The following is a 27,174-nucleotide window of genomic DNA, read 5'->3' as shown; positions in this document are numbered from 1 at the left end:
TCCTGGTAAGTTGATAAATCAGCAAAACTGAGAAAAATAGCAGCACAAAAACCTTCAACTCTAAAAGAACCAAGGGGAAGGACTCCAGTCTTCAAGGGAGCACAACTAATCGGGGGTTTGCTCCTGATGTCGAGGAAAAAGTGTGCCTTTAAATGTTGATTGATCTTACTACATCTCTTCTCATCTGCTCCCTGTGTTCTATAGTTGTCAAAACATCACAATGGAATGAGAAAATAATAACATATGCCAACACCAACTCATCAAGCCACACCATAGGATGCTAAATCATTTTATCTAGGGTGGAGGAAGAAGGGGAAAAAAACTATGTTGCAAACACACTTATTTTTTTAATGCATTGAGATACCATTCAACTCACTAATAAGCAATGCTTAATTTAATAAATTGGAGAAGTAAACACTAATTTTATTTAGTGTCTTCATCGGTGTGGGCAAGCAACAAAGCAATCTTGACTGTCCACACCCCCATGTGTTTGATGGAGAGGAGTGATGTTGGAAAAGCATTTGCTCAATGCTCCACCCTCGCGTTGTCACCGCCGGTGATGACGGATGTGCTCTATTTTGTAAAGCCATGTGGAGTATCCAATGTGGTGAGCACCCGATAGTTCCCAATTCAGACAATGACGGTGGCCAAATGTGATCAGATAGTTAGAAAACAGCATATGTAGACTTGACACTCTACCAAGTAGGATGCATGCTTGTGCGGGCTATGTGACAGCATTTCTAAGCACTGGACAACAAACTGAGGACACATTGTTATCAGGTTGCGGGGCCCATTTGAGAAACCATACGGTCTCAGATGCCCGTGGGAGTACCGCAATATCCCAACAGACCCCAAACATATGATATGGTTGGTTAGTCATTTCTCCAAGTCATGAGATGGCCCTTGTGGTTGACCTACGTCCATGCCAACCCTCACCACTTTATATAAACTAGTTTGGCAGCCTTTGTTCATCATCGAGTTCATTGTGTTCAAGCACTCTTGTAAGAAAGACATCCTCCATCTAGAGTATGTGTAAATCGCCATCAAAGTTCCTTACTTGGAATACACGAATAGGCAGACAGCCATCAGTTTGTAATGAAAGTTTGCAAGCGGTAATATTGTTTACTCTTCAATTCTTTCTACAATTCAGTGCTTCCCCCCCCGCACCCCCCCCCCCCCCCCGCGGAAACGAGATCGTTTTATTAGTTAATAAAAAACAGCCTCAACGGGCTAAATACAACCTCGAAGGGCTAGATATAAACTCGCCTCCTTGTATAGGGCAAGGACCAAAGAACAAGCGGGGGGGTAGAGATGCACTTCTCCTCCCGTTTGCCACTCTACGAGGAGAAGGCTATCTCATACAAGGGATGGGGGAGGGAACAACCACACAGGTGTTTGTAATGCCAAGTGGGCTCACCACCTCTATCTATGAGAAAAGGGCCAGGTCGCCAGAGCCTCAAGAAGGGTTCCTAGCACTTCCACATACAGTCAAAGCCACCCTGCACCTTTCCCCATAGGCCACGGAGGGTATGAATGATGTGATCTTAAGATGTGCCTTGTGTTCTTCCATATTACAACTGAACACCAAGATGTCAAGGTAGATAATAACGAACTTGTCCAGAAAAGGACAAAAAAGATCATTCATCAGGCTCATAAATGTTGCAGCGGCATTGGTTAACCCGAATGGCATGACCAAGTACTCATAAATGACCATATTTGATGATATCCAAACTTAAGATTAATTTTAGAGAAGACCTTTGCATGGAGCAATTGATCAAACAATTCATCAATGCGCAGAAGAGGATACTTATTCTTGATAGTCAACTTATTAAGAGCCCGATAGTCAATGCAAAGGCGCATAGACTTATCCTTCTTTTTCACCAAAAGTATTGGAGCTCCAAAAGGGCTTTTGCTTGGTCGAATATGTCCTTTCTCCAAAAGTTTAGTAAGTTGTTGCTGTATCGCGCTTGAGATTCCGTAAAAGAAACTCGATATGGAGCACGAGTAGGTGGAGCACTGCCAAGAAGGAGATCAATAGCATGGTAGACTGCTCGCCGAGGTGGAAGAACCGCAAGAAGCTCCCGAGGAAAAAGATCCAAGTATGGAGCAAAGAAAGATTGCTTGAGGTACATCATCTTCGTATCCATGTCCTTGGGAGACCATGTCCTTGCGGACCCACCGTTTTGCTTGAAGAGCTGAAAGGGTTGGTGTAGAGGGTTGGTCTCTGATGCCTTCGAGTGCCACAAGCGTATCATTTTGAGCAAATTATATGGAATGGTTCCAGAAACAAATCAAGGGATCATATTGATACAACTATTCTTGACCAAGAATCATATCATAATGTGCCAAAGACATGACTTGGAAATCCAATTTGTCACGATAGTGCTGAATTGGAAAGGAGAGGTGTTTGGCAACGGTGTTACACAAGGATGTGGAACCATCGGCAAGCTCTACTTCATAAATAACAGCACTTTGAGAAGTCCGAATCTCCAATCTCTGGGTCAAGGTGGTTCCCACAAAGTTATGAGAACACCCACTATCAATGAGCACATGAATAGGGTGATTGGAAATAGAACCTTGAAGAACCAAAACCTGAGTAAACCACTGGGGTAACGGTGAAGAGGCAAATTGAACTATGGCAATAGCGGTGATCATCGAAGCATGTGCAATAGCATGGTGATTAACCACACGCTTTCCTTTGTTAGCAACTAGGGGTTTCTCCTCGGAAGTGGAGGGTTCAACTTTAGAATTCTGTCGATGGGTTGGTCTTTTGGGGCACTCAAACCAACGATGAGGTCCATTGCAAATTGTGCACAATCCTGTCTTTTGTTAATCCCGTCCAGAAAGGACAGTGGAAGAACGAGGATTGCGAGATTGGCCACGTCCTTGGTCCCATCCACGATCCGAACTGCGTGGTTGGAAGGACTCAAGACGTCGGGACTGAAAAGAGGACGATCCTTCTGATCAGCGAGAGTATTGAGAATTATAACATTTGGGGATTAGGCCGGGAGGTAGAAGTGCCAGAAGATTCTCTTCGACTATCTCGGTTCATACGAGACCCATTGGCTTTCTTAAAGGCATTAGCTCGACTAGAAGAGGCCGAATTTTGAGAATTAATGTCTGCAACGCGCTCGGCGTAACGTATGGCATCGACAAGATCATCAGGACTATATTTCTGAACATCGGCACGCAATGTGGGGTTAAGACCTTCAACGAAGGCATGGAGTTCATCCACTGGGGACAAGGAGTCAATCTCCAGTATCAAGTTGGTGAACTGGAAGACATAAGAGGCCAAGGAACCATTTTGGTCCAAATGGCGTAAGCGAGTACGGGCTTGGAAATCCGCATTGGCAAGTATGAACTGCTTACGGAGAACCCGCCCGAATTTTTCCTACGTTGTAACTGATTTTTCGGCGTGCTGTCGTCGTTGCCACCACAATAAAGCAGTGTCTTTGAGGAAGGATACCGCAAAAATCACCTTTTTGGAATCAGAAAGGGTCATGGTTTCAAAGTATAACCGCAGTTTGTAGAGCCATTGGTCTAAGATGCGCTTATTACGCTGACCACCATAAGATTCAGGTTTGTTTTACTGGCTTGTTAAAGACGATACAGAGCTTTAAGGTCGTCGTCTTCTACCTCGAAAGGAATGACGTCTTCATCTACTGGTACTATTGCTGAAACATCTGCTGCTGGTACGGAACTCGTGTGGGAGTTGCGATCCGTGTCGAGCTGCTCGATCTGTGAAGCCAAGGATACCATGGACTCCTGGAGTTGCTGTTGGAACTGCTGCTCAAGTTGCTGCAAAGCTTGCTGCCATTCTGGAGGAGCCGGTGTGTCAACAGGTTCAGCCATGAGAGAAGATGCTGATGTAGAGGCTGCAGGGTGACGAGGCTCTAGGGGTTTTTGTTGCTGATGACGCCGCTAGGCTCTAGTAAGAACCATCGACTAGAGGGTGTGGCATCTATAAATCCCGTGAGAAGAGGCTACGTGCTGGTGAGGCAGCTATGGACCATCCAGTATAATGAGGGCGATCCTCTGGGACTGGGCTTGCACGAGAGTCTGCTACTAGAGAAGAAGGTACAGGGGTAGAGGCAACTGCTGGTGTCAAAGGTGTATAACCTGGTGTAGAAGGACACACCGTGAACGAAGATGGATAAATGTTCTCAGAATAGATGCAATATTCATGAAAAATGATGCTACACTCGGGAAGGATAGCGCCCAGATAAGGATGACGCCTAAGCATAAAACAGTAATGATCCAGATCCTGTGCAGAAGTACGAACACGGATCACCCACACATCGAACTCTCTGAGGTGAGAAGTCGGTATGGCTATCTAAACACGGTAATGAGTGGGCTATAAAGGGGGGGAGGGGGGGCACACTCACTAGAACATGGGCAGAGACCGATGGGGAAACACGGGTAGGAGAGGGCACTATGGACTGTGAGGGTGTATGCTGTAAATAACTAAATTCATAGGTTTCCTCTGCCATAAGCCGTCAGAGAAGAGGGTAATGTGTAACCACGTGATCTGGGAGGTGATCTTAAACCTGTAAAAAGTGATATTGGCCTCTGATGAGTGGAGAGCACGCAAAAAGAATGAAGTGACGGGTTTCCACTATGCTAATGCGCCACATTGTGTGAGATTTTAATGCCCAAGAAAACGGGAAAATCACACCTGAAGAAGATTGCTATAAATAATATTGTTGCTGTAGGAGAAGCACCAAGGAGATGGTGGCCGGCAATCATACGAAAATCTGCAACGAAAAACGGCTGGTCCAAGCAAAGGTAGTGGACAGCAGGAAGCACACGATGAAGGGGCTGAGGCGGGCTGCAGCCGTCGAGAAGGGAGGCGGCTACAGGCCGGCGCACGCTAAAGATCGTGTGCAAGCGGAGGCTGAAAACTGCACGACTATGTGGCAGTTGGCGCCAGTTCGTGAAGGAGCCCATAAAGGTGTTTTTTTATTTTTTTGTTTGTATAAGTGGCACTTAGAACCTTAGACCCATAACCCTTAGTGTGGGTATAATATGTGTTTGTTTTTTTTTTTAAAGCAAATCGACGTGTGCTTCTCAACGGGCAGCCAGTTGGGGAAACTCCACGAATGGATGCGACTATTCAATGGAGGGGTGCTTGTCCATGAAAGGGTGCCGGCTGAAGAGGTAAGCCTCCGTATTGAGGGGTTGCATACTGTCTTTCCTCTGTTCAAGAGTTTTTTGCATATGGCTGGCCAGCACTAATCAGCAAAAATTGGGAGTTTGGGGCTGAATTTGATGGGGCATTATCTCCTGCTTCCATTCAATACTTGCTACACCCAATTTTAGGGTTTGGGCTGCCTGATTTTAGGGTTAGGGTTAGGGCTGATTTTAGGGTTAGGGTTAGGGATTGGGCATGTCACAGGGTGGAAAAAGTTTGCTCTGATACCACTGTAAAGCTTTTATAGCTTTATTAACATGATTAAAACTTAATTGATGAACATAAGACAAATGCTACAGGAAAAGACTAAGTGATTGCATTGAGACGGGGGCCTTTCTTAAATAGAGGCCGAAAAGGTACAACTGAAGAGGCACATCCTTATGAAGGGGTGTGGCTCTTGAATCAATGGTTGTCCTTAGGACTTAGGGGTGTGTCTTTAATGAATAGACATGTCCTTTGATAGTGACCCATGTGCAAGGGTGTGACCCTTCACAGGTGTCTTTACACTTAATGAGGGATTAAGGAGTAATTAGGGAGAGATTCAGAGAGTTAGTCACAATCGTGACACTATCCTAAAATTTCATACCGTACCAAAAATTCCCATATGGTATCGTACTATGACCGCAAGCGCACTCATCCACATAGAACCTACAAAGTCGAGAAAGATTGGGGGCAGTGCTCCTCCTGACAATCCACGAGAAGCACAAGACTCCCATGGCTGTGTCCAAACTCTAGCACGTGCCAAGGGTCCTGTCCTCTTAGTGCCAAGATCAACTCCTCCAAAGTAGATTACTCTAAACTAGAAACTGTAGCCATGTCTCCTTCGAGTCTGTCCTCTGTTGACTCTATCATGTTAAAGTCCCCACCCATGCACCAAAAGTCGGCCTCTGCGGGGGACTGACGAACTATACTCCAGAAGGTGGCTCTACCTGCAACGACATTCGGGGAATAAACATTAAGGAAGCCCACACAGTCCTCTCCAATCCTAATCGTAACCCACTGAGCCCACCCAATGTCTATGATGCCTGAGCCAACCACTGCTGGCAAGAGCCGCTCACTCACAAAAATACAAACTCCCCCCTACCTCGCGAAGGAGCCAAGAGAGGGAGACCAAAAAGTGTGACTCCTGCCTCGTAGAATCTTCCCACAACAATAGGTATGCCCCTCAGAAAGATGGTGCTCCTAGAGGAAAAGAATGGGTACCCCAACTACTGCTCTATCGAGCTCTCCTCTAAGGATGCCTCGCCTCTAAAAACATTGAGGCCCCCCAAAACCCTGAATGTTGCATGAGGCAATCCGCATATCAATCTCAATGGGAGGCGGAGCTATCGGAACTGCCCTCCACTCGAAGAGTCTTGGGCGTGGGTTTCGACAAGGAGTAGTCACAATCAGTCCTAGGACGAAGGCGCACCAGGTGGGTGCGGATCTTGTCCTCCATGTGTCGTCACTCTGCCCGAGCTCGAGAGTAAGCATACTCTAAACTCCACCTGTCGCAATGCAGGTACTTGAAAGAGGGTGGAAGGGGTACTGCAAACTCGGATAAGAAGGAACACAAAAAGCAACACCTCCAAGCTGGAGGACAGCACCTCCCCATCCTGATCTCTATGGCCTAAGCCTCCTAGCTCCATCCGAGCCAGAAGCCAAAGATGGATAAGCACGTCAATGATGCGCAGATCCTGTAGATGATACGAAAGCTCCATTGCCTCCCCTGGATGGTGACAAACACCGACTCCAAATCCCAATCTATCCTCGGGGCTGCACTCAAGGGAAAGGAGAAGATCATCCCGCCACTCTCTAGCGTAGATGGCTTGGAATGGTGGAACACCACACATATATGAATGGGAGCTACCATCTCCTCAAAAATATCAGTTCCTTCGAGACAGGGAGACATCGGAATAGTCCACTGGTTGCCCCCGGATCCTAGTGACTCTGGCAGGAGAGCCCTCACTGGGGAGGCATCGATGGACATCTCTACCGGCTACAAGAAGCGATGAATCGATCGGCGGACTGAACTCGCCCAACTACCTCCGCTCTAGGTCAGGCACAGCCAGAGGGCGGCGGGAATGCTCAAGAGAGGTGGAGGAAGGGGTGCCGGCTCAAAAGAGGACGGGGCACGAGGGGCCGATGCGGGGAGAGTCGGGGGCCAAGGTTGGGGATTGGGAAGCTGGGAGATGGAAGCGGTGGGGAGTCGTCCTCCGAAGAGGAAGAGTGGGGGGAGGGGCTCGCCGAAGGCTCGATGGGACCAACTGGCCTCAATGGAATCTGAGAACCTAAAGAGGAATCTCAGCGGGGTAACGATCTCCAAACCGGAGGGGCCGGAGGAGGGATCCTCGAAGTGATTGGGGGGCGCCCACTGCCGTTGTCGGGTTCATGCTACGATAACTGCTTGAAATAGTTCTCTGATAGAACCGAATCCTTCTATGCTCTACTAGCATGGCGGGCACGGCGGCACTGCTCAGCTCTAGAAGTCGGCTGGTGGCTCTGACACAGGCCAACGGTCTACCACTCTCCAGCAGCAGTGTCATCCGCGGCCAGGTCCTAGTGCTCTGCTACTTGAGGGCTTGTATCACTCCTAGCCCCCTGAGGAGGAGCTAAGCTGGGACCAAGAGGGGGGTCCATCAAAGGCAGTCTCCTAGACTGGCGACGAGGACAAGCTCTGACAAGATGTCCCATCTGCCTACATATGAAGCATTGGCCTGGGAGGCCAGAGTACTCTAATCTCTACAGAATGGGGTCTCCCCAGAGACAAGAAAGAGATATGATGTGCAAGAATGTCTCCGAAGAAGATACACAGATGTCCTCCTAAGGGGTGAAGACCAAAAGAGGTCAAAGCTTGCCGAAGGATAAAGATGCCCAAGAACTGAGAGCAAATTGCCTGATTTAATAAATGAGGGGACGAGGCTCTGCAATTCAGTGCTCTGTGTTGTAAAGATTCTGCTTCCATTGTTGTGCATTCTTACATGGTATCAGAGTCCCAGTTCATGATCCTGAGCCACTCCCTCTGTGCTCAATTGAAGGGGGGTGTTGGAGTGCAAACCTCGCATGGGTAATAGGTATTGCACGACGGCAAAAGGGATGCCAAATAATCCCATATGCAAAGGCAGTGTGGAAGATGGAAGAGTATATATAGTCCTAAGAGACCCCTCTCCCCCAAGCCTGTCTTTTGTGGAGGACTAGAGGGCTGGTTAGGTAGTGTGGGGACTTGCCTTAGCAAGCCAGAGGCTCTGCAGGCCCATGCAGATGTGTGCGACTCTAGGGTGCTAGCAGCCCTTGCCAAAGGGACACGCTGAGCACATTTGTTGGCTGACCACCTTCATCCTCCTCCGTTGCAACTCTTGGTCCAACAAGTGAAGCTGTTTGCTTCTGTTTACTATTAGCATATTAAACACAAATCTGTAAGAAGGCATAAATAAGCCCTTGGAAACTAAATATGTGTGCATGTGCACCACCCACCTTCATAATGTAGAAAGGCTGCCAATTGGCCGCTTCTTACAGACTGGTCGGGGAGGTACAATGCTGGCAGACAGCTGGTTTAGACTGGCCTGTCACTAGTGGTCAGGCGCCCACAGGTGAACTAATTGACTTTGTTACAAGGGGTTAATTACGGTGTTGACCAGCCACAACCCATTTAATATTTCCAACCAACAACATGGGGTTTTATAAAAAGAAACCCTAGGGCCAACATTACTCATCAAAATACTCTACGTTTCAGAGATATATAACCGTTACAAATCATGTAAATTGACATAGTATTAGTCATCTTTTTTCACATAAACTTTGCTTTGCTCATGAGTACTTAATATGGTTAACGGTAAGCTTGGTCACAGCATAATCAATCAAGCATCAAGTTAGAATTCAGCTCATCCTCTCCAAGCAAACCCTAAAGCTCCTCCTCAGCATTCAACCAACATATGTGCAGTCCTACAGCTATCCTGGCCCAAAAGAGTCTTCTATAGTGCCCTTGGATAAGTGGGTTCTCAGCCAACGTACGGTCTTCCTCTTCCTTGCGTTGGGCGGTCATAACTCTTGTTCTCAACCATTGTACAGAAGTTCTCGAAAGAAGTAATATAAGCAAATACTCCTACTTGCAAGGGGGGCCCTTCAATGGGTATTTGGGATCAATACTGTGTTGTCTACGTTCTCTTCTCACTCACTTCTCAATGAATGGATGCTAAAGATCTCACCAAAGTAATGGTTTAAAGAAGGCTTTGTTGCGTGTTACCACGGTCAACTTCAATGCATGTAACATTGGTATCACAGCATCAGGTTGGTGACCCAACTCAACTACCTAAAGAAGTGAGAGCATCCGGTGGATGGTAATACTATGGTCAGGAAAGTCACCAAGGCCTCCACCATGTCGATCTCATCAAGAAGAAAGCCAACAGGAAGTAGCGGAGGTACAAAGCCTCCAAAGCGACGCACCCAAAGAAAAGGCACTTCCGCCAAGCCGCACAGAAGACCTCAAGACAATGATGGAGCAAATCAATTCATTGAAGATGCAGCTTGCAACAGAAAAAGAGAAGCCCAAAGAAGCTCTCTCTGATCTGGCAAAAAAGTTCTTCAGTTTGAAGAAACAAAGAAGAGAAGGCAAAGAAAGACGTGAAGAGACAAGAAGAAAAAGATGAAGAAGGAAAGAGACATGCAAAGGAACAAAGGAATAAGGAAGCCACACGCTAGTATGAGGAAGAGCAATGTCGTCGGGAAGAAGTCGACCGAGAGTACCAACAAAAACTCAACTGGGAGGCTATGCAACTCCAGCATCAGCAGACGATGGCACAAATTCCGGCATCTCTCCCCATGATCGCTCCAAATCCTTCCTCCTCCTCCACCATCCCAACCACCACCGTCATCCGAACTTCACCAAACTTTAGTAAGTATGATGGTAAGTGCGATAATGCTTGCTATTACTCAGTTTATTCATTAATTTGAAGCACATTTTCCATTAAACTAAAATCACAAATCCACAAGACAAAGTCCATGTCACAGCCCCTCAACTCACTCGGGAAGATGTTACTTGGTGGCAGCATCGGTCTCACCTTCACATAGACCCCTTAAGAGGCCAATATCAATTTGATTGGGCTACTTTTGTGGCTGACCTCAAGGCTCGTTTTCTTCCACCGCAGATCTTGAGGATGAGTTTTACAAACTCACTCTGAGTGGTTTCCCTGTTTTGACCTATTCCAACAAGGTCATTACCATGGCCCAACAGTTGAGTATATCGGAAGAAGACAAGTTGAAACAGTTCATAAGGGGTTTAGACACAAACATTAGGTACCCAGTTCGAATTTTTGAGCCTCAGACATATGCACCTGCACTAACCCTCACTCAAAATCACGAATTGATGGTGAACAGAGGAGAGCCCAAGCAAGTACAATCTAGTCCTAAGCCCCAGCAGAGCAGGCATCTACCCAGCAATCATCCAACCAGGGTAAGGGGGCTGAAACCAGAAAAGGCCAAAGGGACCAAAAGAAATATTCTCCGGGTCAACCGGGCAATAAGAAAGATTCCACGCCCAACAAAACACCTAAGGAAAAATCTAAGGAGGGCACTTCCAGCTGAATGAACAAACAAGGTACAAGGCAAAGAACCATTGTATCTTCTGCCACACTCTGGGACACGAGAAGAAGGATTGCACTAAGTGGTAGGCCGAAAAGTCTACCAATGTCACGTGCACCTTGCACTCGGATCCACAGTGACACATTGGCATCATCATCAGTGCAATATTTGTACAAGAGTGATACCTTCTTAGGAATATTTGTCGTACATTGTGTCCCCATTGTGAGCCCTCGGTCCAGGGACAATCTCGCATGAGCTACGTGGGTCAATCTCCAAGCCATAGAGGTCAGTTTGGAGTCGGTCCTCTTAACCCACTTTGAGAATTCATCAAATAAGTGCATGTAGCAGTCAGCCTTAGTAGCAGGTGTGCATCAAAAGCATTAACAAATGCATTGCATGCCTATGGGCCAGTCAAAGGGCCAGCCCATGGCTTCGACAGCCTGTCCAAGGGCTGTTCACGGCCCTGGACAGCATCTACGGCCAGCCGACAGCAGTAGGGAGCACCATGCTCTAGTCGGCCAGCAAAGGGCATCACAGGCAGCAGGTCGGGGTCAATAGAGCAATCGGCCAAGCATAGAAAAGGACAACCAAAGTCTGCACAGCCTTAAATGCTGAAAAGTGCAGCATTAAATGCCTATTTTTGGCATTATTTGTCCACAGCAAACTGGCCAACAGCCCTAGGACTGGCCAACCAACAGCCTTTGTCCATATAAAAGTAGGCCATGATATTCAGCATACACAATTCATCAGAAGACAAGTTATCAAGTAGTTTTCAGTCATCAATTCAGCAAAGCAATCTCCTACCTCTCCGGGAAAAATCCTTGAAGTTCTCTTTAGCATTCAGCTAGCATATGTGCAGTCCTACAGCTATCCTGGACTTGCATTACTGGCCTAGAAGAGTCTTTTGCAGTGCCCTTGGATTGGTTGATTGTCAGTTGACATACGGTCTTCCTCGTCCTTGCGTTGGGCAGTCGTATCGCTTGTTCTCAAGCATTGTACACCAGTTCTCCAAAGAATTAATGTAAGCAAATACTCCTACTTGCGGGGGTGTGGGGGGGGGGGTGCTTTCAGTGGGTAATTGGGGCCCAATATTGTGTTGTCTACTTTCTCTTCTATTCTCTCTCTCTACTCAGTGATTGAATGCTAAAGACCTCACCAAAGTAAAGGTTTAAAGAAGGCTTGTTGTGCGTTACCACGATCAACCTCAATCCATGTAACATTGGTATCAAAGCATCAGGTTGGTGACCCAACTCAGCTACCTAAAGAAGTAAGAGAATCCAGTGGATGGTAAAACTGTGGTCCGGAAAAATTATACAGGCTTCCATCATGTCGGGTGAGACATCGAATCAAGAAGAAAGCTAGCAAGAAGTTATGGAGGCACAAAGCCTCCAAAGCGACACACCAAAAGAAAGTACACTTCTGCCACGCAGATAAGAGCTCCTACAAATAATGATGGAGCAAATAAATTCATTGAAGATGCAGCTTGCCGCAAAAAAAAAGAGAAGCCCAAAGAAGGCCCCTCAGATCTGGCAAAAATGTTCTTCAGTCTGGAGGAACAAAGAAGAAAAGACGACAAAAGACGTGAAGAAGCAAGAAGAAAAGCTGAAGAAGAAAAAAATAAAGAGGAGGCTATGCAAATCCAGCATCGGCAAACGATGGCATAGATTCTAGCATCCCTCCCAAGATGGCTCCAAATCTTTCATCCACACCACCGTCATACGAACGTCTCCAAACTTTAGTAAGTATGATGGTAAGTGGTGTTGTTACTCAGTTCATTCATCAATTTGAAGCACATTTTTCTTTAGCTAAAATTCCAGATCCACAAGACAAAGTCCATGTGGCAACTCCTCAACTCACAGGGGAAGCTATTACTTGGTGGCAACATTGGTCTCAACTTCACACAAACCCATTAACAGGCCAATTTCAATTTGATTGGGCTCGCATTGTTGAAGGTTTTCCTGAGCCCATCATGATTTGCGGGAATTGAAGCGTTCCTGGAATACCACTCATTTCCCACATTCAGGCCCAACGAGCCATAAGAAAAGGAGCAGAGTGTGCGTTGATTTATGCCTGCTTTTAGTCTAATGCAGTTCAGACAGCACCCGCAGTGGAGCAGAGGATGGCTAATCTCCTGTCTCAATACAGCAACATTATGTTGTGAGACCACCCAGTAGACCTGAGGACCATCGCTTGGAGTTGGTTCCTAGTTCAAAGCCTCCCAGCAAGTTTCCCTACCGCCTTTCTAAGGCATTGGAGAGCGAGCTGGAGCAACAGTTATCCCAGCTACTCCGGGCTAGATTTATCTAGCCTTCCTTCTCACCATTTGCCGCTCCCATCCCGTTTGTCAAAACAAGGATAAGACCGCACACGTATGTGTGGATTACAGGGCGCTAAATAAGCTAACAATTAAGAATAGATTCCCCATGCCCAGAATAGAGTACATCCTAGAGCAACTCAATTACTGCTAAAATATTCTCTAAGATAGATCTTAAGAGGCCGACATTCCAAAAACGGCCTTCAGGACCAAGCGCGGCCACTATGAGTTTGTGCTGATGCCTTTTGGACTCACCAATGTACCAGTGACGTTCAACAAGATGATTGTCACGTGCATCCCGCACTTGGATGCCACAGACATTTTTGTACAGAAGGTGCAGGACCTAGAATGGTGAACTGGTTCCATGTGAGCCCAGTCCGGGACGAATCAGCCAGGGATCCATCTCAGTCGTCCGAGGTCAGGTGTGCATTGTCCTGCACAGGAGTCTAAGGTCAGGTGTGCACTGTCCTGCACATGAAACAGTGCCAATCCGCGCTGTGAGTCTCCCTCTAGAATGATGTCAGTGACTCTGTGTATCTAGTATGGTACCGGATGCCAGATCACTGAGTAGTTAGTGTTTAGAACAAGGGGCCAGCCCATAGGGCTACCCCGGGTCTTAGTGTGGGCATGGGGATGGTGTGAAACCACCCCCCCATGAGGGCCAGGAAGGCCCAAGCTAAACCCACCAGCCATGGAGGGGCTGTAGGACAGCCCTAGGGCAAGCAAAAGGCAGATTCCAGGAGTTTACAGCCTTTGCATGGCTGTAGGGCAAGTATGGGGCAGCCCATACAGGCAAAGCTGGCCAACTGCTGTAGTAGGGGTAGTATAAAAGGTTGAGTCCACGATCCCATTCAATCATCTCATTCTCCACCAAGAGCTCAAGCATAAGAGGCTAGACAAGCCAAGAGGGTGCTAAGCAAAGGGGTGAAGGATTTCAGGTCAAGGGCAGGGAATTCCCAGCCAAGAAAAGGTCAGAGATTTCTGTCTTTCAGATTCACATCATTCTGAAAAAGCAAATACACCATCCGTGGTGGGGGCCCTACAGAGGGTAATTGGGACCCAATACTGTGTCCTCTCCATCTCTCTCTCCCTCTCTCTATTTTCTGCACACTCCTTTCAATTTGTGCATTAATTGCCGTCGCGAAAAGGGTGCTGATTTCTGAGTATTGAAGTTACCGATTCTTCTCCGAAGCTTTCGCATGTTACAATGATGTCTCGTATTTCTTGGGATCTTATTGGTAAATGCATCTTCATCTTACTAGATGATATTCTTATCTTCTCAGGGACTGCAGAGCACAATTAGTGAGATGTGGTGTCACCATTTGGCCACCCAACTGGTCCACCCGTGCTTTCTCATTATGTATGTACATTGGACTGGCATCCATGGCAATTGCATATGCCAGGGATTGATGCCACTCATGTGATACTATGAACTTGGCTTTCCACTCGGACTCGTACATTTGTGTACATGCCCGAAAATGCCTAAAGGATTGGTGCTCCATTGGGTCTGGTACCTCGTGTACTTGCCTCGAACATGTCTATTTTAGTATGGTCTCATGTCCATACAAATGTTGCATTGCATAGCATCTTTATGCGCTTGCCTCCGATTGAATTTGCATGCAGCCCTCTGTGCTTGTCCTTCATCTACCACCTCAGGTACCACACCACCCTTGCCACCAGAGCCTGCATCACCTCATCTTCCGCTGCCACTACCACCTCAGATTGCCTCTGCATCCACCGACACGAGCCTTCGACACCAGCCACCTCTCGGAGTGCTTTGCCTCACATCGACGTGAGCCTTCGTCATCGACCGTGCTTCAACTTCGACATCGTCTTTGCTTCTGCACTGATCTTCTACTCGGAGTCTCCTTACATCAAAGGGCCTCTTGTACATATTTTCACTCACCATCATATATACACTCACTCATCCATTTCATGCTATGTTGTTTTGCTCTGATCTCTCGTACATCTAGTCCTTTCATCCTTTTGCCCTCGCAATACCACAGAAAATAATTATTTGGTATATGACAAGGAGCTTTTGGAGGTGATGATAGCGGTTAAACATTGGAAACATTACCTTTATAAGAGAGATCTCACAAATTAGACAGATCACCACGCACTTAAATGGTTGCAAACCATGCCGAGTGTCCAATGGAGTGACAAGTAGTCCAAATGGAGTCAATTGTTCCAGCAGTTTGAGGGAATGATTAAATACATCTCTGGAAAGAATAACCCGGTTGCTGGTGCTCTAAGGCACGATTTAGACATCGCAGGAGTCCACTGTGCTAGAAATTCAAGGAAAAGACTTGGAAAGCATGTAGGCACAGTATCCGGATTCAGAAGAATTCAAGACTCAATATCAGTTGGCCAACAGTTCAAAAACAAGCCGCTATAGTATACAGGATGGCTGGTTTTTTTCAAGAACTGCCTATGTGTAATCAAAGAAAAGTGCCAAGTCCTTCTCCGTTATGCCCATGATTCTCTTATCGGAGGTCATAGAGGTATCAACAATACCTTGGAGAAGTTAAAGAGGTCATTTTATTGCCCAAAATGTGATGGATGTCTACCAACACGTCCTAGCATGCCAGATATATCAAACAAGAAAAGTTCCATATACGAATTAGGTAGGGTTACTTCAGCCTTTGCCTACTCCGGAGAGAGCTTTTCACGACATCAGTATGGACTTTCTAAGCCCTCTTCCCGCATCATCTGGAACTAGAAACACACAATGGATGACTATTATGGACAGATTCAATAAGTTCTGCATGCTCATTCCATGCAAGTAGACAGCCACATACGAGAACATAGTTCACTTGTTCATTCGGTTTTGGTAACCCATTGTTGGTTTGCCACGAACAATCACATTGGACAGGGATTCGAAATTCACGTCCCATTTTTGGAGAGTTGTAGATGTCTTTTAGATTGTTTGCATTCATGGTGATGCCTTTTGTGTTGACCAATGCCTCAGAACCTTCAATGGGATGATGTCCCAAACTTTTCAGCCATATTTAGGAATCTTCGTCATCATATTCTTGGACAGAATCCTGATCTTCAACGAGTTCCGAAAGAACATCATTGGCATTTAAAGATGCTCATCTAGCAGATCAATGACAATTGACTTCGCCTTCATCCGAAGTACACAGAGTTTTACATGACAGTAATCACCTTTTTGAGCCAGTCATCTATGTCAACGAGATATCCATGGATACGGCTAAGATGGAGGCCTTTGTGATGTGGCCGGTTTCTAGCAAACGCACACGAGCTTTGCACATTTTTGGACTTGGATGTGTTCCATCGGCAATTTGTGGAGTAGTTGACTTGAGAAACGAATCCTCTAACACATGCTACAAAGAAACCTTGTTCTCATTCTTAGCCTTGGGCCCTACATACAAATACCATCATAAAGCCACAAAAGATGTTCCTTGGGAACCACTTGAGCACTTGAGCAATCTTGTGGAGTACAATGGACCCGAGTTGGGTGAACCAGAGTTGGTAGATCATACGGGATTGCAAGAAGTGTTGGTGATAGAATGTGTAGTTCTTCATCAATACAAAAGAAGCTCTCATCGGACTACCTTCTCCAGTTCAAGGATTACCCTCTCCAGTAGGCGATGTGGTTTAGAGCGGCAAGGACAGCCAGGCCATCGGGTTGTTTAGAGTCTAGACTCTACGGCCAAAATGTACAAAGTCTCGAATTCTACCGAATCCGCATACTGTGCCTTCATCACTAACAAATGTTGGAAATAAGTGCTCACTAGGAGTACTTTTAGTCTTGGTCATCTCAGTGTATGCCACGTGGCACCTCTATAGTTGTCCCATAAGTCACTCTACTCTATCTTGTACTTCTCACCTATATATTGTGGGTGTCACATCAATGAAAGTATCAATCTTGTGTCTTGTCTACACTCATCTCAAGGTAACTCTTTGTCTTTCATTTTTGTTCTTGTTTCATTTCTAGTCTGCTCTTGCTTTCATATTTTCTACATGGTATCAGAGCCATGGTTTTAGGGTTTCCCTGTTTTTCCTCTGAGCTTACGCCATTCTCTCCAAGCTGTCCCATTCAATTCAGCGCAGCCTTGTGTTGCCCGCCATATCTTCAGGCCCCCGCTTAGCTGGGTGCTGCCCCCTCCTGCTCTTGGTAGTCGACCTGCTGCTGTAGCAACCCGCCGGCCTGAACTTGCTGTCCGCCCTGTTCAGGCTCATACAGCTCTATTGTTCTCTCTCTTGGAGCTGTTGCCCGTCATATTGGAACTGCTACAGCCCACTGTACCGTTGCAGCTTTGGCTGCCTTCTTCATCAACTCAAGGGTGCGCATCATCTAGAAGCAGCTGCAGATCGACTTTCCTCCTGTTAACGAGCTATTTGCTGCATTCAGTTTTGCCATCGTTTCCTCTTGAAGAGTCTACAAGGTATTGTGCATTGTATCCTTCAGTTTGCTGGTCAGTCCTTTTCTTATCCTCATATCTGCAAACTGCTAGTTCCTCATGCTTCGATGGGCTGTCACATGCTATGGCCTTGACAAGTGGTGAGAGAGCCGGCTTCTAAAAACAGTTTGGATCTCTTCTTTCATTCATTTCTGCAATCTTGTAAGGGAATAGACACTGCCCTTGCATTTTAGCAAGAGGTAAGACCTTCCCACATGGCCTCTTCTACTCATTCTCTCATGTCTATCGACAAATTCAATGGGTCCAACTTTCATCTTGGCAAATCAAAATCAAGTGCCATCTTATGAAAGAAAGTCTTTGGGATGTTGTTCACCATGCTGCTCCCGAAGATTCCGACATTGAGCAAGTTATCACTTATGCTCCCACTGCCAAGAATGACAAAGCCTATGCTATCATCTTGCTCGGTCTTGGAGATGATTACATTCATCACATTTCCGACATACAGTCTGCTTCTCGAGCATGGATCACTTTGGATACCCTTTTTGGACCCCGCTCTAAAAACTCTAAGATTGCACTTATGATCTCATTCTTTGATCTATATATGCAGGAGGGAGCTACTATAGCCTCTCATGTCAATTATTTTCGCAGTCTTATGGTTCAGCTTGCATCAGTGAAGTCTCCCATCTCCGAAGATATTGCTATTGCTGTGCTTCTCAAAAGCTTACCTGACACCTATGCTACTCTTGTCACTACCTTCAAGTATCACAATAATCCTACTCTTGAAGGTATCATCAATGCTCTCCAAGAAGAGGAAAGAACTCAACAACAAAAAACTGACACTGCATTTTTAGCAAAGAAAGGAAGTTCTAAGGTAAGAAAGCCTTGCACCCATTGTGGAAAAACTAATCATATGGAGAAGGACTGCTTCAAGGCCCATCCATGCACCATTTGTGGCCATGATAATCACCGGGAGAAGGACTGCTATTCTAAAACCTCTACATCAGCCCCTGCATCTACCTCAGCCCATGTTGCTGCAGCATCTACATCAACAGATCTTGCTGTCCATTCCTATGATGAGGAGTGGGCTTTCTGATTACTTCATCTTTCTTGTCTACCACTTTGACCACCAATGATGTAGGTCAAGGGGTTCTATGTCCTACTCATTCTGCTTTAGGCCTCTCTCTTGTCCCTACTCCAGAGGCAAAGATTGCCCTTGAGGAGGGGATGTCTTCAAGGTCCATCTCTTTGTCTACAGTCAGTCTTCTGTCTATCTAGTCTTGTCTGTCTGTCTATCTGTTGTCTGTCTGTCTGTCTATCAATCTGACTGTGTCTTGTTTTAGATCCATCTTGTCCCTATCCTTGTGGACCCATATGAGGATATCACTTGAGGGGTGTCTCAGGATCTTTGTCTGTCATGTCTTGTCTCTCAGTCTATAGGTCTTTATGTCTATCTTCTAGTCTTGTCTTTCTGTCTTTCTCCTAGTGTCCACTTAAGGAGGGTGTTGGAAATAAGTGCTCACTAGGAGTACTTTTAGCCTTGGTCATCTCAGTGTATGCCACGTGGCACCTCTATAATTGTCCCATAAGTCACTCTACTCTATCTTGTACTTCTCACCTATATATTGTGGGTGTCACATCAATGAAAGTATCAATCTTGTGTCTTGTCTACACTCATCTCAAGGTAACTCTCTGTCTTTCATTTTTGTTCTTGTTTCATTTCTAGTCTGCTCTTGCTTTCATATTTTCTACAACAAAAACATTGGGTGGCCAGTGAACACACGCCCATATGTAAACTAATCAACTTCATTATAAGGGATTGATTTAGGTGTCAACCAGCCACGACCCATTTATTTTTGCTGACCAGCAACATGGAATTTTATAAAAAGACCGCTAACCCCAACATAAATCATCAAAATATTCTGCATCCTAGAGATCTCCCATGCACATGAGCAAGCAACTGGGAGAACAAGCGTACAGCCAAGATTTACATCAGAGCAAGAGACATCATCTGTATCTTGGGGTAACTAGTGTGTGGTTTTCGTTTGCTTGCCTTCTGTTGCAATTCTATATCTGTAAACGCATCACAGCATTCATAGCTCTGTGCGTGTCTGCGTGTGTGTGTGTGTGTGTGTGTGTGTGTGTGTTGATCTTGGTAAGTTTACGACCTTAATCTAAATTGGGTTAGTAAGGTGTTGAATGCAATTAGGCGCTGAATGAAATTCGTCAAGGCAATATGGTATGACAAAGAGATGGATATGAAAAACAAGAAACCAGTAAGAAAGCAACCCAAAGGAGCAGTGTTACAGTTTGAATTCACTGAAACAGGAAATATAATTAGGGTTATCGAGCTATTTTATTCTAGTGAACGAGAACGATGTTACGGGTTCTACGAGTCTTTAAAGAACTCTCCTTTTAGTGCAGAGAAACCAAAAGAAAACTACTATCAAGGGACAACCGCTGGCACACAAGGTCGTTTAGCTGTGCTTGTGCAGAAAACAAAAGAAAACTGCCATCCCATCTCCGTGTGAGCACGCGCACGCGCGCCGGCAGGCGGTGTGTGTGTGTGTGTGTGTGTGTGTGTGTGTGTATGTGTGTGTAAAAAAAGTGTGTGTGTGTAAGAGAGAGAGAGAATGCAAAGAAGACGGTGCCTCTCAAACAAAGACCTCTCCAATCTCGTAATTGGAATGCTTCTGCTCCATCTCCTGGTCAACCTTCTACCTCTTCGGACAGCCCCATCTCAAAGGCATGGGTCAATGCAGTTAAGAAGGGTATTCCACTTTGTGAAGAAGATGATCTAGTCAGGGAATTGGATTCTGAGGGTCAGCAAGACCCTGTGGCAATGGCAGAGGCCTGATTCCTCCCTTTCTCTTTGAGGATTGCTCATCTCTTGTACATATTTTCATGCGTACTTCTCTTAAATGTTTTTCTTATAACATACAGGGCCTCTGCAATCAGCATAAATGGAGGCTCCTATGGCATTATATAAATATTACTCATCCAGATGTTGTGTGTCTGCAAGAGCATAATCAGCATTCTTTTGCTGGCCAGCATGGGTTCTTTTCAGGATATGATATATTTTATGCAGGATCTGGACAATTCTCTGGGTTGTGTATTTTAGCCAGACATGATCTGCAGCCCTGTGTAGCATATAATGATCTTTGTGGCCGATGGATGATTATCCAATGTATGATCAATGGAGAGATTTTTGAAATAGGCTCCTTGTATGCCTCTCAAATTTCAGCTTCCAGAGCTCAAATGTGGGACTCCATAAACCAATATCCTTGGTCCTCAAATGCTCTACTTTGTGGTGACTTTAATAATTCTCCTCACTGGAAGGACAATACCACACATAAATCCCATATGCTTCCCTCTGAAATCCAGCAATGGGAACATATGACTTCATCACTTCATACTGCAGATTTATGGACAGCAACTCACCCTTCGGTTTTGGGATTCACATATCATCATAATGCTTTTACAGAATATTGGGCCAGGCTTGATAGATGGTATCTTATTCATGCTCAGCAATATGATGATTATACATGTCAAATGTGGACTGATTATTCTCAACAACTATCTGATCACACTCCACTTTGGCTCAACCTTTCATTTGGTATGCCTCTGGATGATATTCAGCTCTCTTTAGTCAGACATTTGCAGGTTAATCAATTATATCTTTCTCATGAAAAATTCCAGCAAATGATCAGATTGGCTTGTAAGCCATTGTTATCTCATGCTCAGGAGGATCTGGATTTTGCTTGGAACTCTTTGTACATCGTATTCAAAATGTCATTAAGGAATATGGAAGATGGTACATGGCAGAAACCAGACAGCATATCTAGTGGGCAAAATCATACAAGCAATCTTTGGTACAGATTAGCCATCAAAGGTCTCTTTCTGCTTCTGAATAGAATTCATTGTCTTGTGCTTCTTCCATAATTGATGCTAATGATAAACGCAAGCTTTCCAAATGGCAGACAAGGGCTAGAGTTAAACCTATGCTAGATAAGGGTTGCTCCTCGAAATCTTTCTTTCGAAATTTACACACGTACAGACAAAGTCAATCTATCATGAGAGTCAAGAAACCCGATGGTCTTTGGACCCAGACTTTATCGCAGCTAGAAAAACAATGTCTGGATCATTTTCAGCTTCTTTTTTCTCTACCATCTTCTTCTACACCTCAGGCTGCATTGGCTCGGAGCAGATTTATTGAGCTTGTTTCTCCTATTGTTTCTTTGCAAAAAGCTTCAATGCTGGAAATGTCCTTTTCAGATACTGAATTGGATGAAGCCCTCAAGCATTTGGGTAAACATAAATCCCCAGGCTGGGATGGTTTGACGGTTGAATTTTTTGTAGCCTTCTAGGATGAATTGAAGGGTCCAATCTTGAAGCTCATTAATGTAGCCTGGCAGCATCAACATCTTCCCTCGGCTTGGAAGCTAAGCTTCTCCCAAAAAACCTCTGTGTGAGACAATGGATGACTGGAGGCCTATCACTTTGATGCCTGTTATATATAAACTTATTGCTGAAATGTTGGTACATCGGATAAAGGATATCCTTCATGATGGACTTCATCCCATGCAATATGGTTTTGTTCCAAGAAGGCATATACATGATAATATCTCCAATACTCTCATTGCATTGGAATATGCAAAATACTCTGTTCAAGATGTCTTGGTCATGCAGGTGGATGTGGCAAAGGCATTTGATACGGTACAGTGGGATTATGTTTCTCAAATCATGTCTAAACTTGGTTTTGGGCCAAAGCTAGTTAATGTCATATATTGGCTTTACTCAGATTCCACTGCTCAATGCTCTATAGGGAAACATTTGTCTGAGTCTTGGACTCTAGAACGATTAGTTCGACAGGGATGCCCTCTCAGTGCTTTGTTCTATGCTATTGCTTCACATCCTTTGCTTCTTTATATGGATCATCTGGTTGATACTAGACAGTTAGAGGAGCTTCAGATTTCTGGTTCACGGCCTTTCATTGCACAGGCTTATGCAGATGATTCATTCTTCATGCCAAAGAACAATCCTCTGGAGCTTCGCCTATTGATGGATACTCTTTCAGATTTCGGGTTGGCAGCTGGTCTAAAAATTAATTTTCAGAAATCAAAACTCTTACCTCTCAAGCATTGTGACTGGCATGCTATCCTGTGGCCCGGCCAGATTATTTATCCGGAAAGCATAGTAAGACATTTGGGTTATCCCATTGGCTGGAAAATCAGAAATAAGCAACAAATATCTTGGGTGCTAAACAAAATTCAGGACAAACTAGAATATTGGAAGATTTCCACTTGGCCATTGCACGTACGGCTTCGAATTGTTCAGTCCATTGTTCTGGCTTATGTCCAGTTCTACCTTCCTCTCTTACATTGGTCATCTCGAAATCTTTCTTCTTTTATGTCTCAAGCCATGGAGATTTTTTGGAAAACTAAGCTTCATAAAAAAGCTTTAAGGTTGCTCAAAATGGACCTGCTTTGCTCACCAAGAATGCATGGTGGTTTGAATATTATAAACATCAAATTTCATGTGCTGGCAAGAAAGATCACTATGCTCAAAACCTTTTTTCAACAAGAGCAGCCTTGGTCTATCATGTTGGCAATTTTGTGTGGTCAGATGCGCACAAATGCTTATGGTCGTTGGCTAGTTGATCCATCGGAAGTAGTACTTGGCAAATTTCAAGGTAAAATCCTGGGTTGTTCATTTTCTACTTCCTTGATTCAGGATTGGAAGAAAGTGCTCTCTCGCATCAAATGGTCTCCCCATCCTGCTTCTATAGCTTCCTCGCTTCGAATGGAAAGCATACATTGGAGTGCTGTTTTTTACTCTCCCCTTGCTGTACAACAACCAATCAGAGCTTACAATCTTATGAAGTTGGGCATCCGGTTCATTGACGACGTGGTAGATACTCGAGGGCAAATTCTTTCTTTTCCGGTGCAGCATGCCAACAATACAATCTTGGGATGCATCATAGATCTATATGGAAAGCTATTGCAGATCTCTTACACCCTTTCATTCCGATTCCAACATTGGATGTAAGAGACAGGCTTCAAGATTGGCATCTTCAGTCTTCAAGTTCAAGATTATCCTCTCAGCCTTTGCATCTATTGACTTCTATACAAGCTTATCGATTGATATTACCTCCTCCATGGATTGCTCATCATGCTAATTCTCTTTGGCATCTGGATAAGTCTTTAGCTTGGTGGAAAGGAAAACTGACATTGATATGGAAGTTGAAAATGCCATTGAAGCAGAGGCTCTTTCTTTGGAGATGCATTGTCGGTATTTTTCCAGTGGGAGTGAAATTGGCTCAAAGAAGGATTGCCTCTCCTCTTTGTCCAAGATGTCATCATACTACTGAGAGTATTCCGCATTTATTGTGGTCTTGTTCATATTCCAGAGACCTTCTGGATAAGATCTCCTATTTTTTATCTCTAAGATTTCCTGCACACAGGTTCTACAGGTTTTTCTGGATGTTTGGCACGTTATCAGCTTCTTTGTCACAGTATTCTCTTTTTTTCCATTGGATCAGATACTAGGCCTTATGGACCCTCTGACTACAGTGAAATCATGCATATCTGAATTCACCCCTTCAGCACCCTTATGAGTTCTTCCGAGCCTCTTTGCGGCAGTCCTTATATGATGCCGTACATGAGGAAGATTTGGATGTTTCTTGTGTTCAGCTTTTCTTTTACTGTTTCTGAAGGATAGGGCATAGGCTCTTTTCTTGAGCACTGCCCTGTTCTTGCATAGAGCATAGAACTTTTTTACTGTTGTTTTTAAGTTCTAGGGTTTAGACATCCTCTTGATGTCAAACCCTTTTGTACATTTATGATATAATGCAATTTCAATTGGTTTTATAATAAAAAAAAAGTGTGTGTAAGAGAGACAGAGAGACACCCACCTGAAAAAGCGAGAGAGAGAGAGAATCAAGCTTTGCAATCCTCAGAGCTTCATTTGATATTGTGAGCGCTTTCTCTTCTCGCACGCAGTGGCTATACCGTCTGTTTGCATTGCCATTACTGCACCAATCAAGAAAACACAAAAATCAATCTCTGTCTCTCTTTCTCTCTCACACACACACGCAGACAATGCCATGGCAAAGCTCTCACCGTCATCTCCATTGCCAACCCCAACTTGTTCTTTACATCGTTCAAGTTGGGGTTGCAGGAGATAAATGGCTATCTTGGAGGAAGATGGAGTGGAGTCTTTTTCGAACCGTTCCTCGGTCCACTATCTATTTTAACTTGTGTTGTGTGTTAACGTTGTAGTAATGCCTTAAATAAAGGCACATACTGCGTTAGGCTATCAGGATTATATATATATATATATATATATATATATATATATATATATATATATGCACACAGTTTTTGAAAATAATTATTGTCTAAATTCAAGAAAAGAAAGGAATATCCCCTTTTTGCTTTTTTAAAAAAATTATTCCCCCCCCCTCCCTCTCAAACATCTACATGTTTCTTTTGGAGGTTTTCCTCATCAAATTCTCTTCTTTTCATGTAAGTGAGCCATGAATTTCCAAGCCTTAACTTGAAAGAGAAGCAGATAAGAAAAACTTTTGTAGCCTTCATAGAGAACCCAGTGGGGACAAGACCCACTATAAAGATCTGGCCATACAAGGGAGAGGTGTTGGAACAGCAGACTCCTAGAGGATGCACTACAGAACTTTAATGGACGCTTGTATTTTGCTGGATTATAAAGTTTCTTAGGAGCAATCCTCTTTTGTAAATGAGCATGATAGATGGAATTTGTTATGTAAGCTGTTAAACAATGGAGAATAGAGGTGTGGATCTAGAGATAAGTAGGTGTCACGCTCTGGGTTTTATGCTAATGTATTGAACTTGTTGCTGATTTATATATTTATATATATAATTATTGGTCCCAAAAAAAAGGCATATGTCAATGTATGATTATTGTGTTGGAAAGTGAGTGTTTCATGTGCTAGCTAGGCGTGGCTTGGATTCAATCACCTCTCAAGATATATGTGTCATTCAAAAGTGGTGTTGTTTAAAAGAGATGCCCTCTACAATGGAGTAGCATCCAACGGTGAGAAATGTCCATAGGACATGTCTGGTGATTTTGTCATGCACTAGCAGGCCTATTGATTGTTATCAAAGAGCAAAGGCTGCCCATTGGCTTGGCCAACAAACCTTTGTGCATCTAATGGGTGAAGCTTCTTTCATCTATAATATAGTATGCCAACTTCAATTATTAAGTCACTCATCTACCGCTCTTGTGAATGTATGCTTGAGCGCACCACCATAGTATGATGGCTGAATGTTACCTTGTGAGCGCACCACCATAGTATGACGGCTGAATGTTACCTTGTGAATTTTGGCATTTTCTAGACCCAAACAAAGGGCATTTACAAACCTTTCCTAATTATGTAGATGGGTAAGACAATGCAAGATTATCAACACGGGAGATTCCCCATCCATGAGTTATGGACAGTGGAGATCCATGAGTTATGGGTAGTGGAGCTCCATGAGTTATGGCCTGTGGAGATCACCAAAATTTAGAAGTCTCGAAAGACCCGAAGGCCATAAAGGCATTGAATGTTATGTAGTTTATTATTAGGTGTTGTGATTACGTTAACTGGGTGTGGGGATATGTTGAAATTCAAGTCTCGAAAATGTGTCGGTGAGGGATATGTTGAAATTTGGGTCTTCAAAATGTGTGAGTGAGGGAATGCAAGTTGTTCTCCTCAATTTGATGATTTTAGAAGAAGCAAGGGTGTAAGAATTTATAACCCATGCATAAACATAAGCAACGATTCTTAGAGAATAAGATTCAACAAGATAAAAAGATGGAATCAATTAAATTATTGTTGCAAACTAGGATAACAACTAATGAAACTTACTTCCCATTCGTGTGCTTCGGTGAGGAAGATTAGATGGCGATTTAAAATGAAACTCTAGTGGAGACTGTATCTGTGTGAAACAAGGGAACACATGAAATGAAGGTAGATCTCAAAGTGATGATATGAATATGATGAAAGATGCCAAACATGTCTATTTATGTTACCCCAAGACGGTCGTATGATAGATTAGCATGACAAGTAAACCACCCTATTGGAAAGCCCAAATACACCACACTCAGTGAAGGGCACTTACCTTTCTTGTGTCATGGGAAATTCGGATGCTTACCACCGTCTTGGAGAAGAGGCAACCATGTTGTAGCAAGCTAGCACTCAAGAAGACTGCCTCCCATTGTCACCATGTGAGTTGTCTGTGTTGAGCTTAGGACTTCCATAGCTTGAAGGGATTCAAGATAATAGTCCTCTCCTTACACACACACCCTAAACTCTCACTAGCATCAATGGCAAGGCATCTAGGAGAGAAGAAATGACACACACACACTCTCACACCCACACACAAGCATAGAACTACCAAGAGGCAAGAAAGCATAGAGGTAGAGAGAAAGCAAGGCATCTAGGAGAGAAGAAATGACACACACACACTCTCACACCCACACACAAGCATAGAACTACCAAGAGGCAAGAAAGCAAGAGCACAAGAGGAAAGAGGAAAGAGGAAAGAGCTTAGTTCTCAATCCATCCCAAGGGAATTTCCCTTTCTCATTAGACAAGTTCACTTATATACAAGTCACTTATTAGTCTTAGGCATCTAGACTTCACAGACTTTTGGGCACCCAAGTAGACCTTAGTCTAATTTTTATATAATGTAGATACATGATTATGCATG

General features: G+C 44.5%; 1 protein-coding gene across 3 annotated transcripts in view; it reads right to left on the bottom strand.

Annotated features, from left to right (window-relative positions):
* Nucleotides 1–24,742, bottom strand: part of LOC147640457 (uncharacterized) — an 85,555-nt gene extending 60,813 nt beyond the window's left edge. For 2 of the 3 annotated variants that reach the window (XM_086780863.1, XM_086780874.1), the window contains exons 1-2: nt 24,565–24,742; nt 24,357–24,474 (exon numbers count right to left, since the gene is read on the bottom strand). The gene's annotated coding sequence lies outside the window, so the exon portion shown is untranslated. Of the gene's footprint in view, nt 1–52; nt 199–24,356; nt 24,475–24,564 lie in introns of all 3 variants that reach the window. The other variant, XM_086780868.1, reaches the window with a different exon arrangement.
* Between the last annotated feature and the right edge of the window lie 2,432 nt (nt 24,743–27,174).

This window comes from Cibotium barometz, chromosome 3, assembly GCF_041138505.1.
Source record: "Cibotium barometz isolate CiBa-2024 chromosome 3, ASM4113850v1, whole genome shotgun sequence".
Taxonomy (NCBI): Eukaryota; Viridiplantae; Streptophyta; class Polypodiopsida; order Cyatheales; family Cibotiaceae; genus Cibotium; species Cibotium barometz.
The sequence above is the reverse complement of the archived record's forward strand: the minus strand, read 5'-3'. Positions and strand labels throughout refer to the sequence as shown.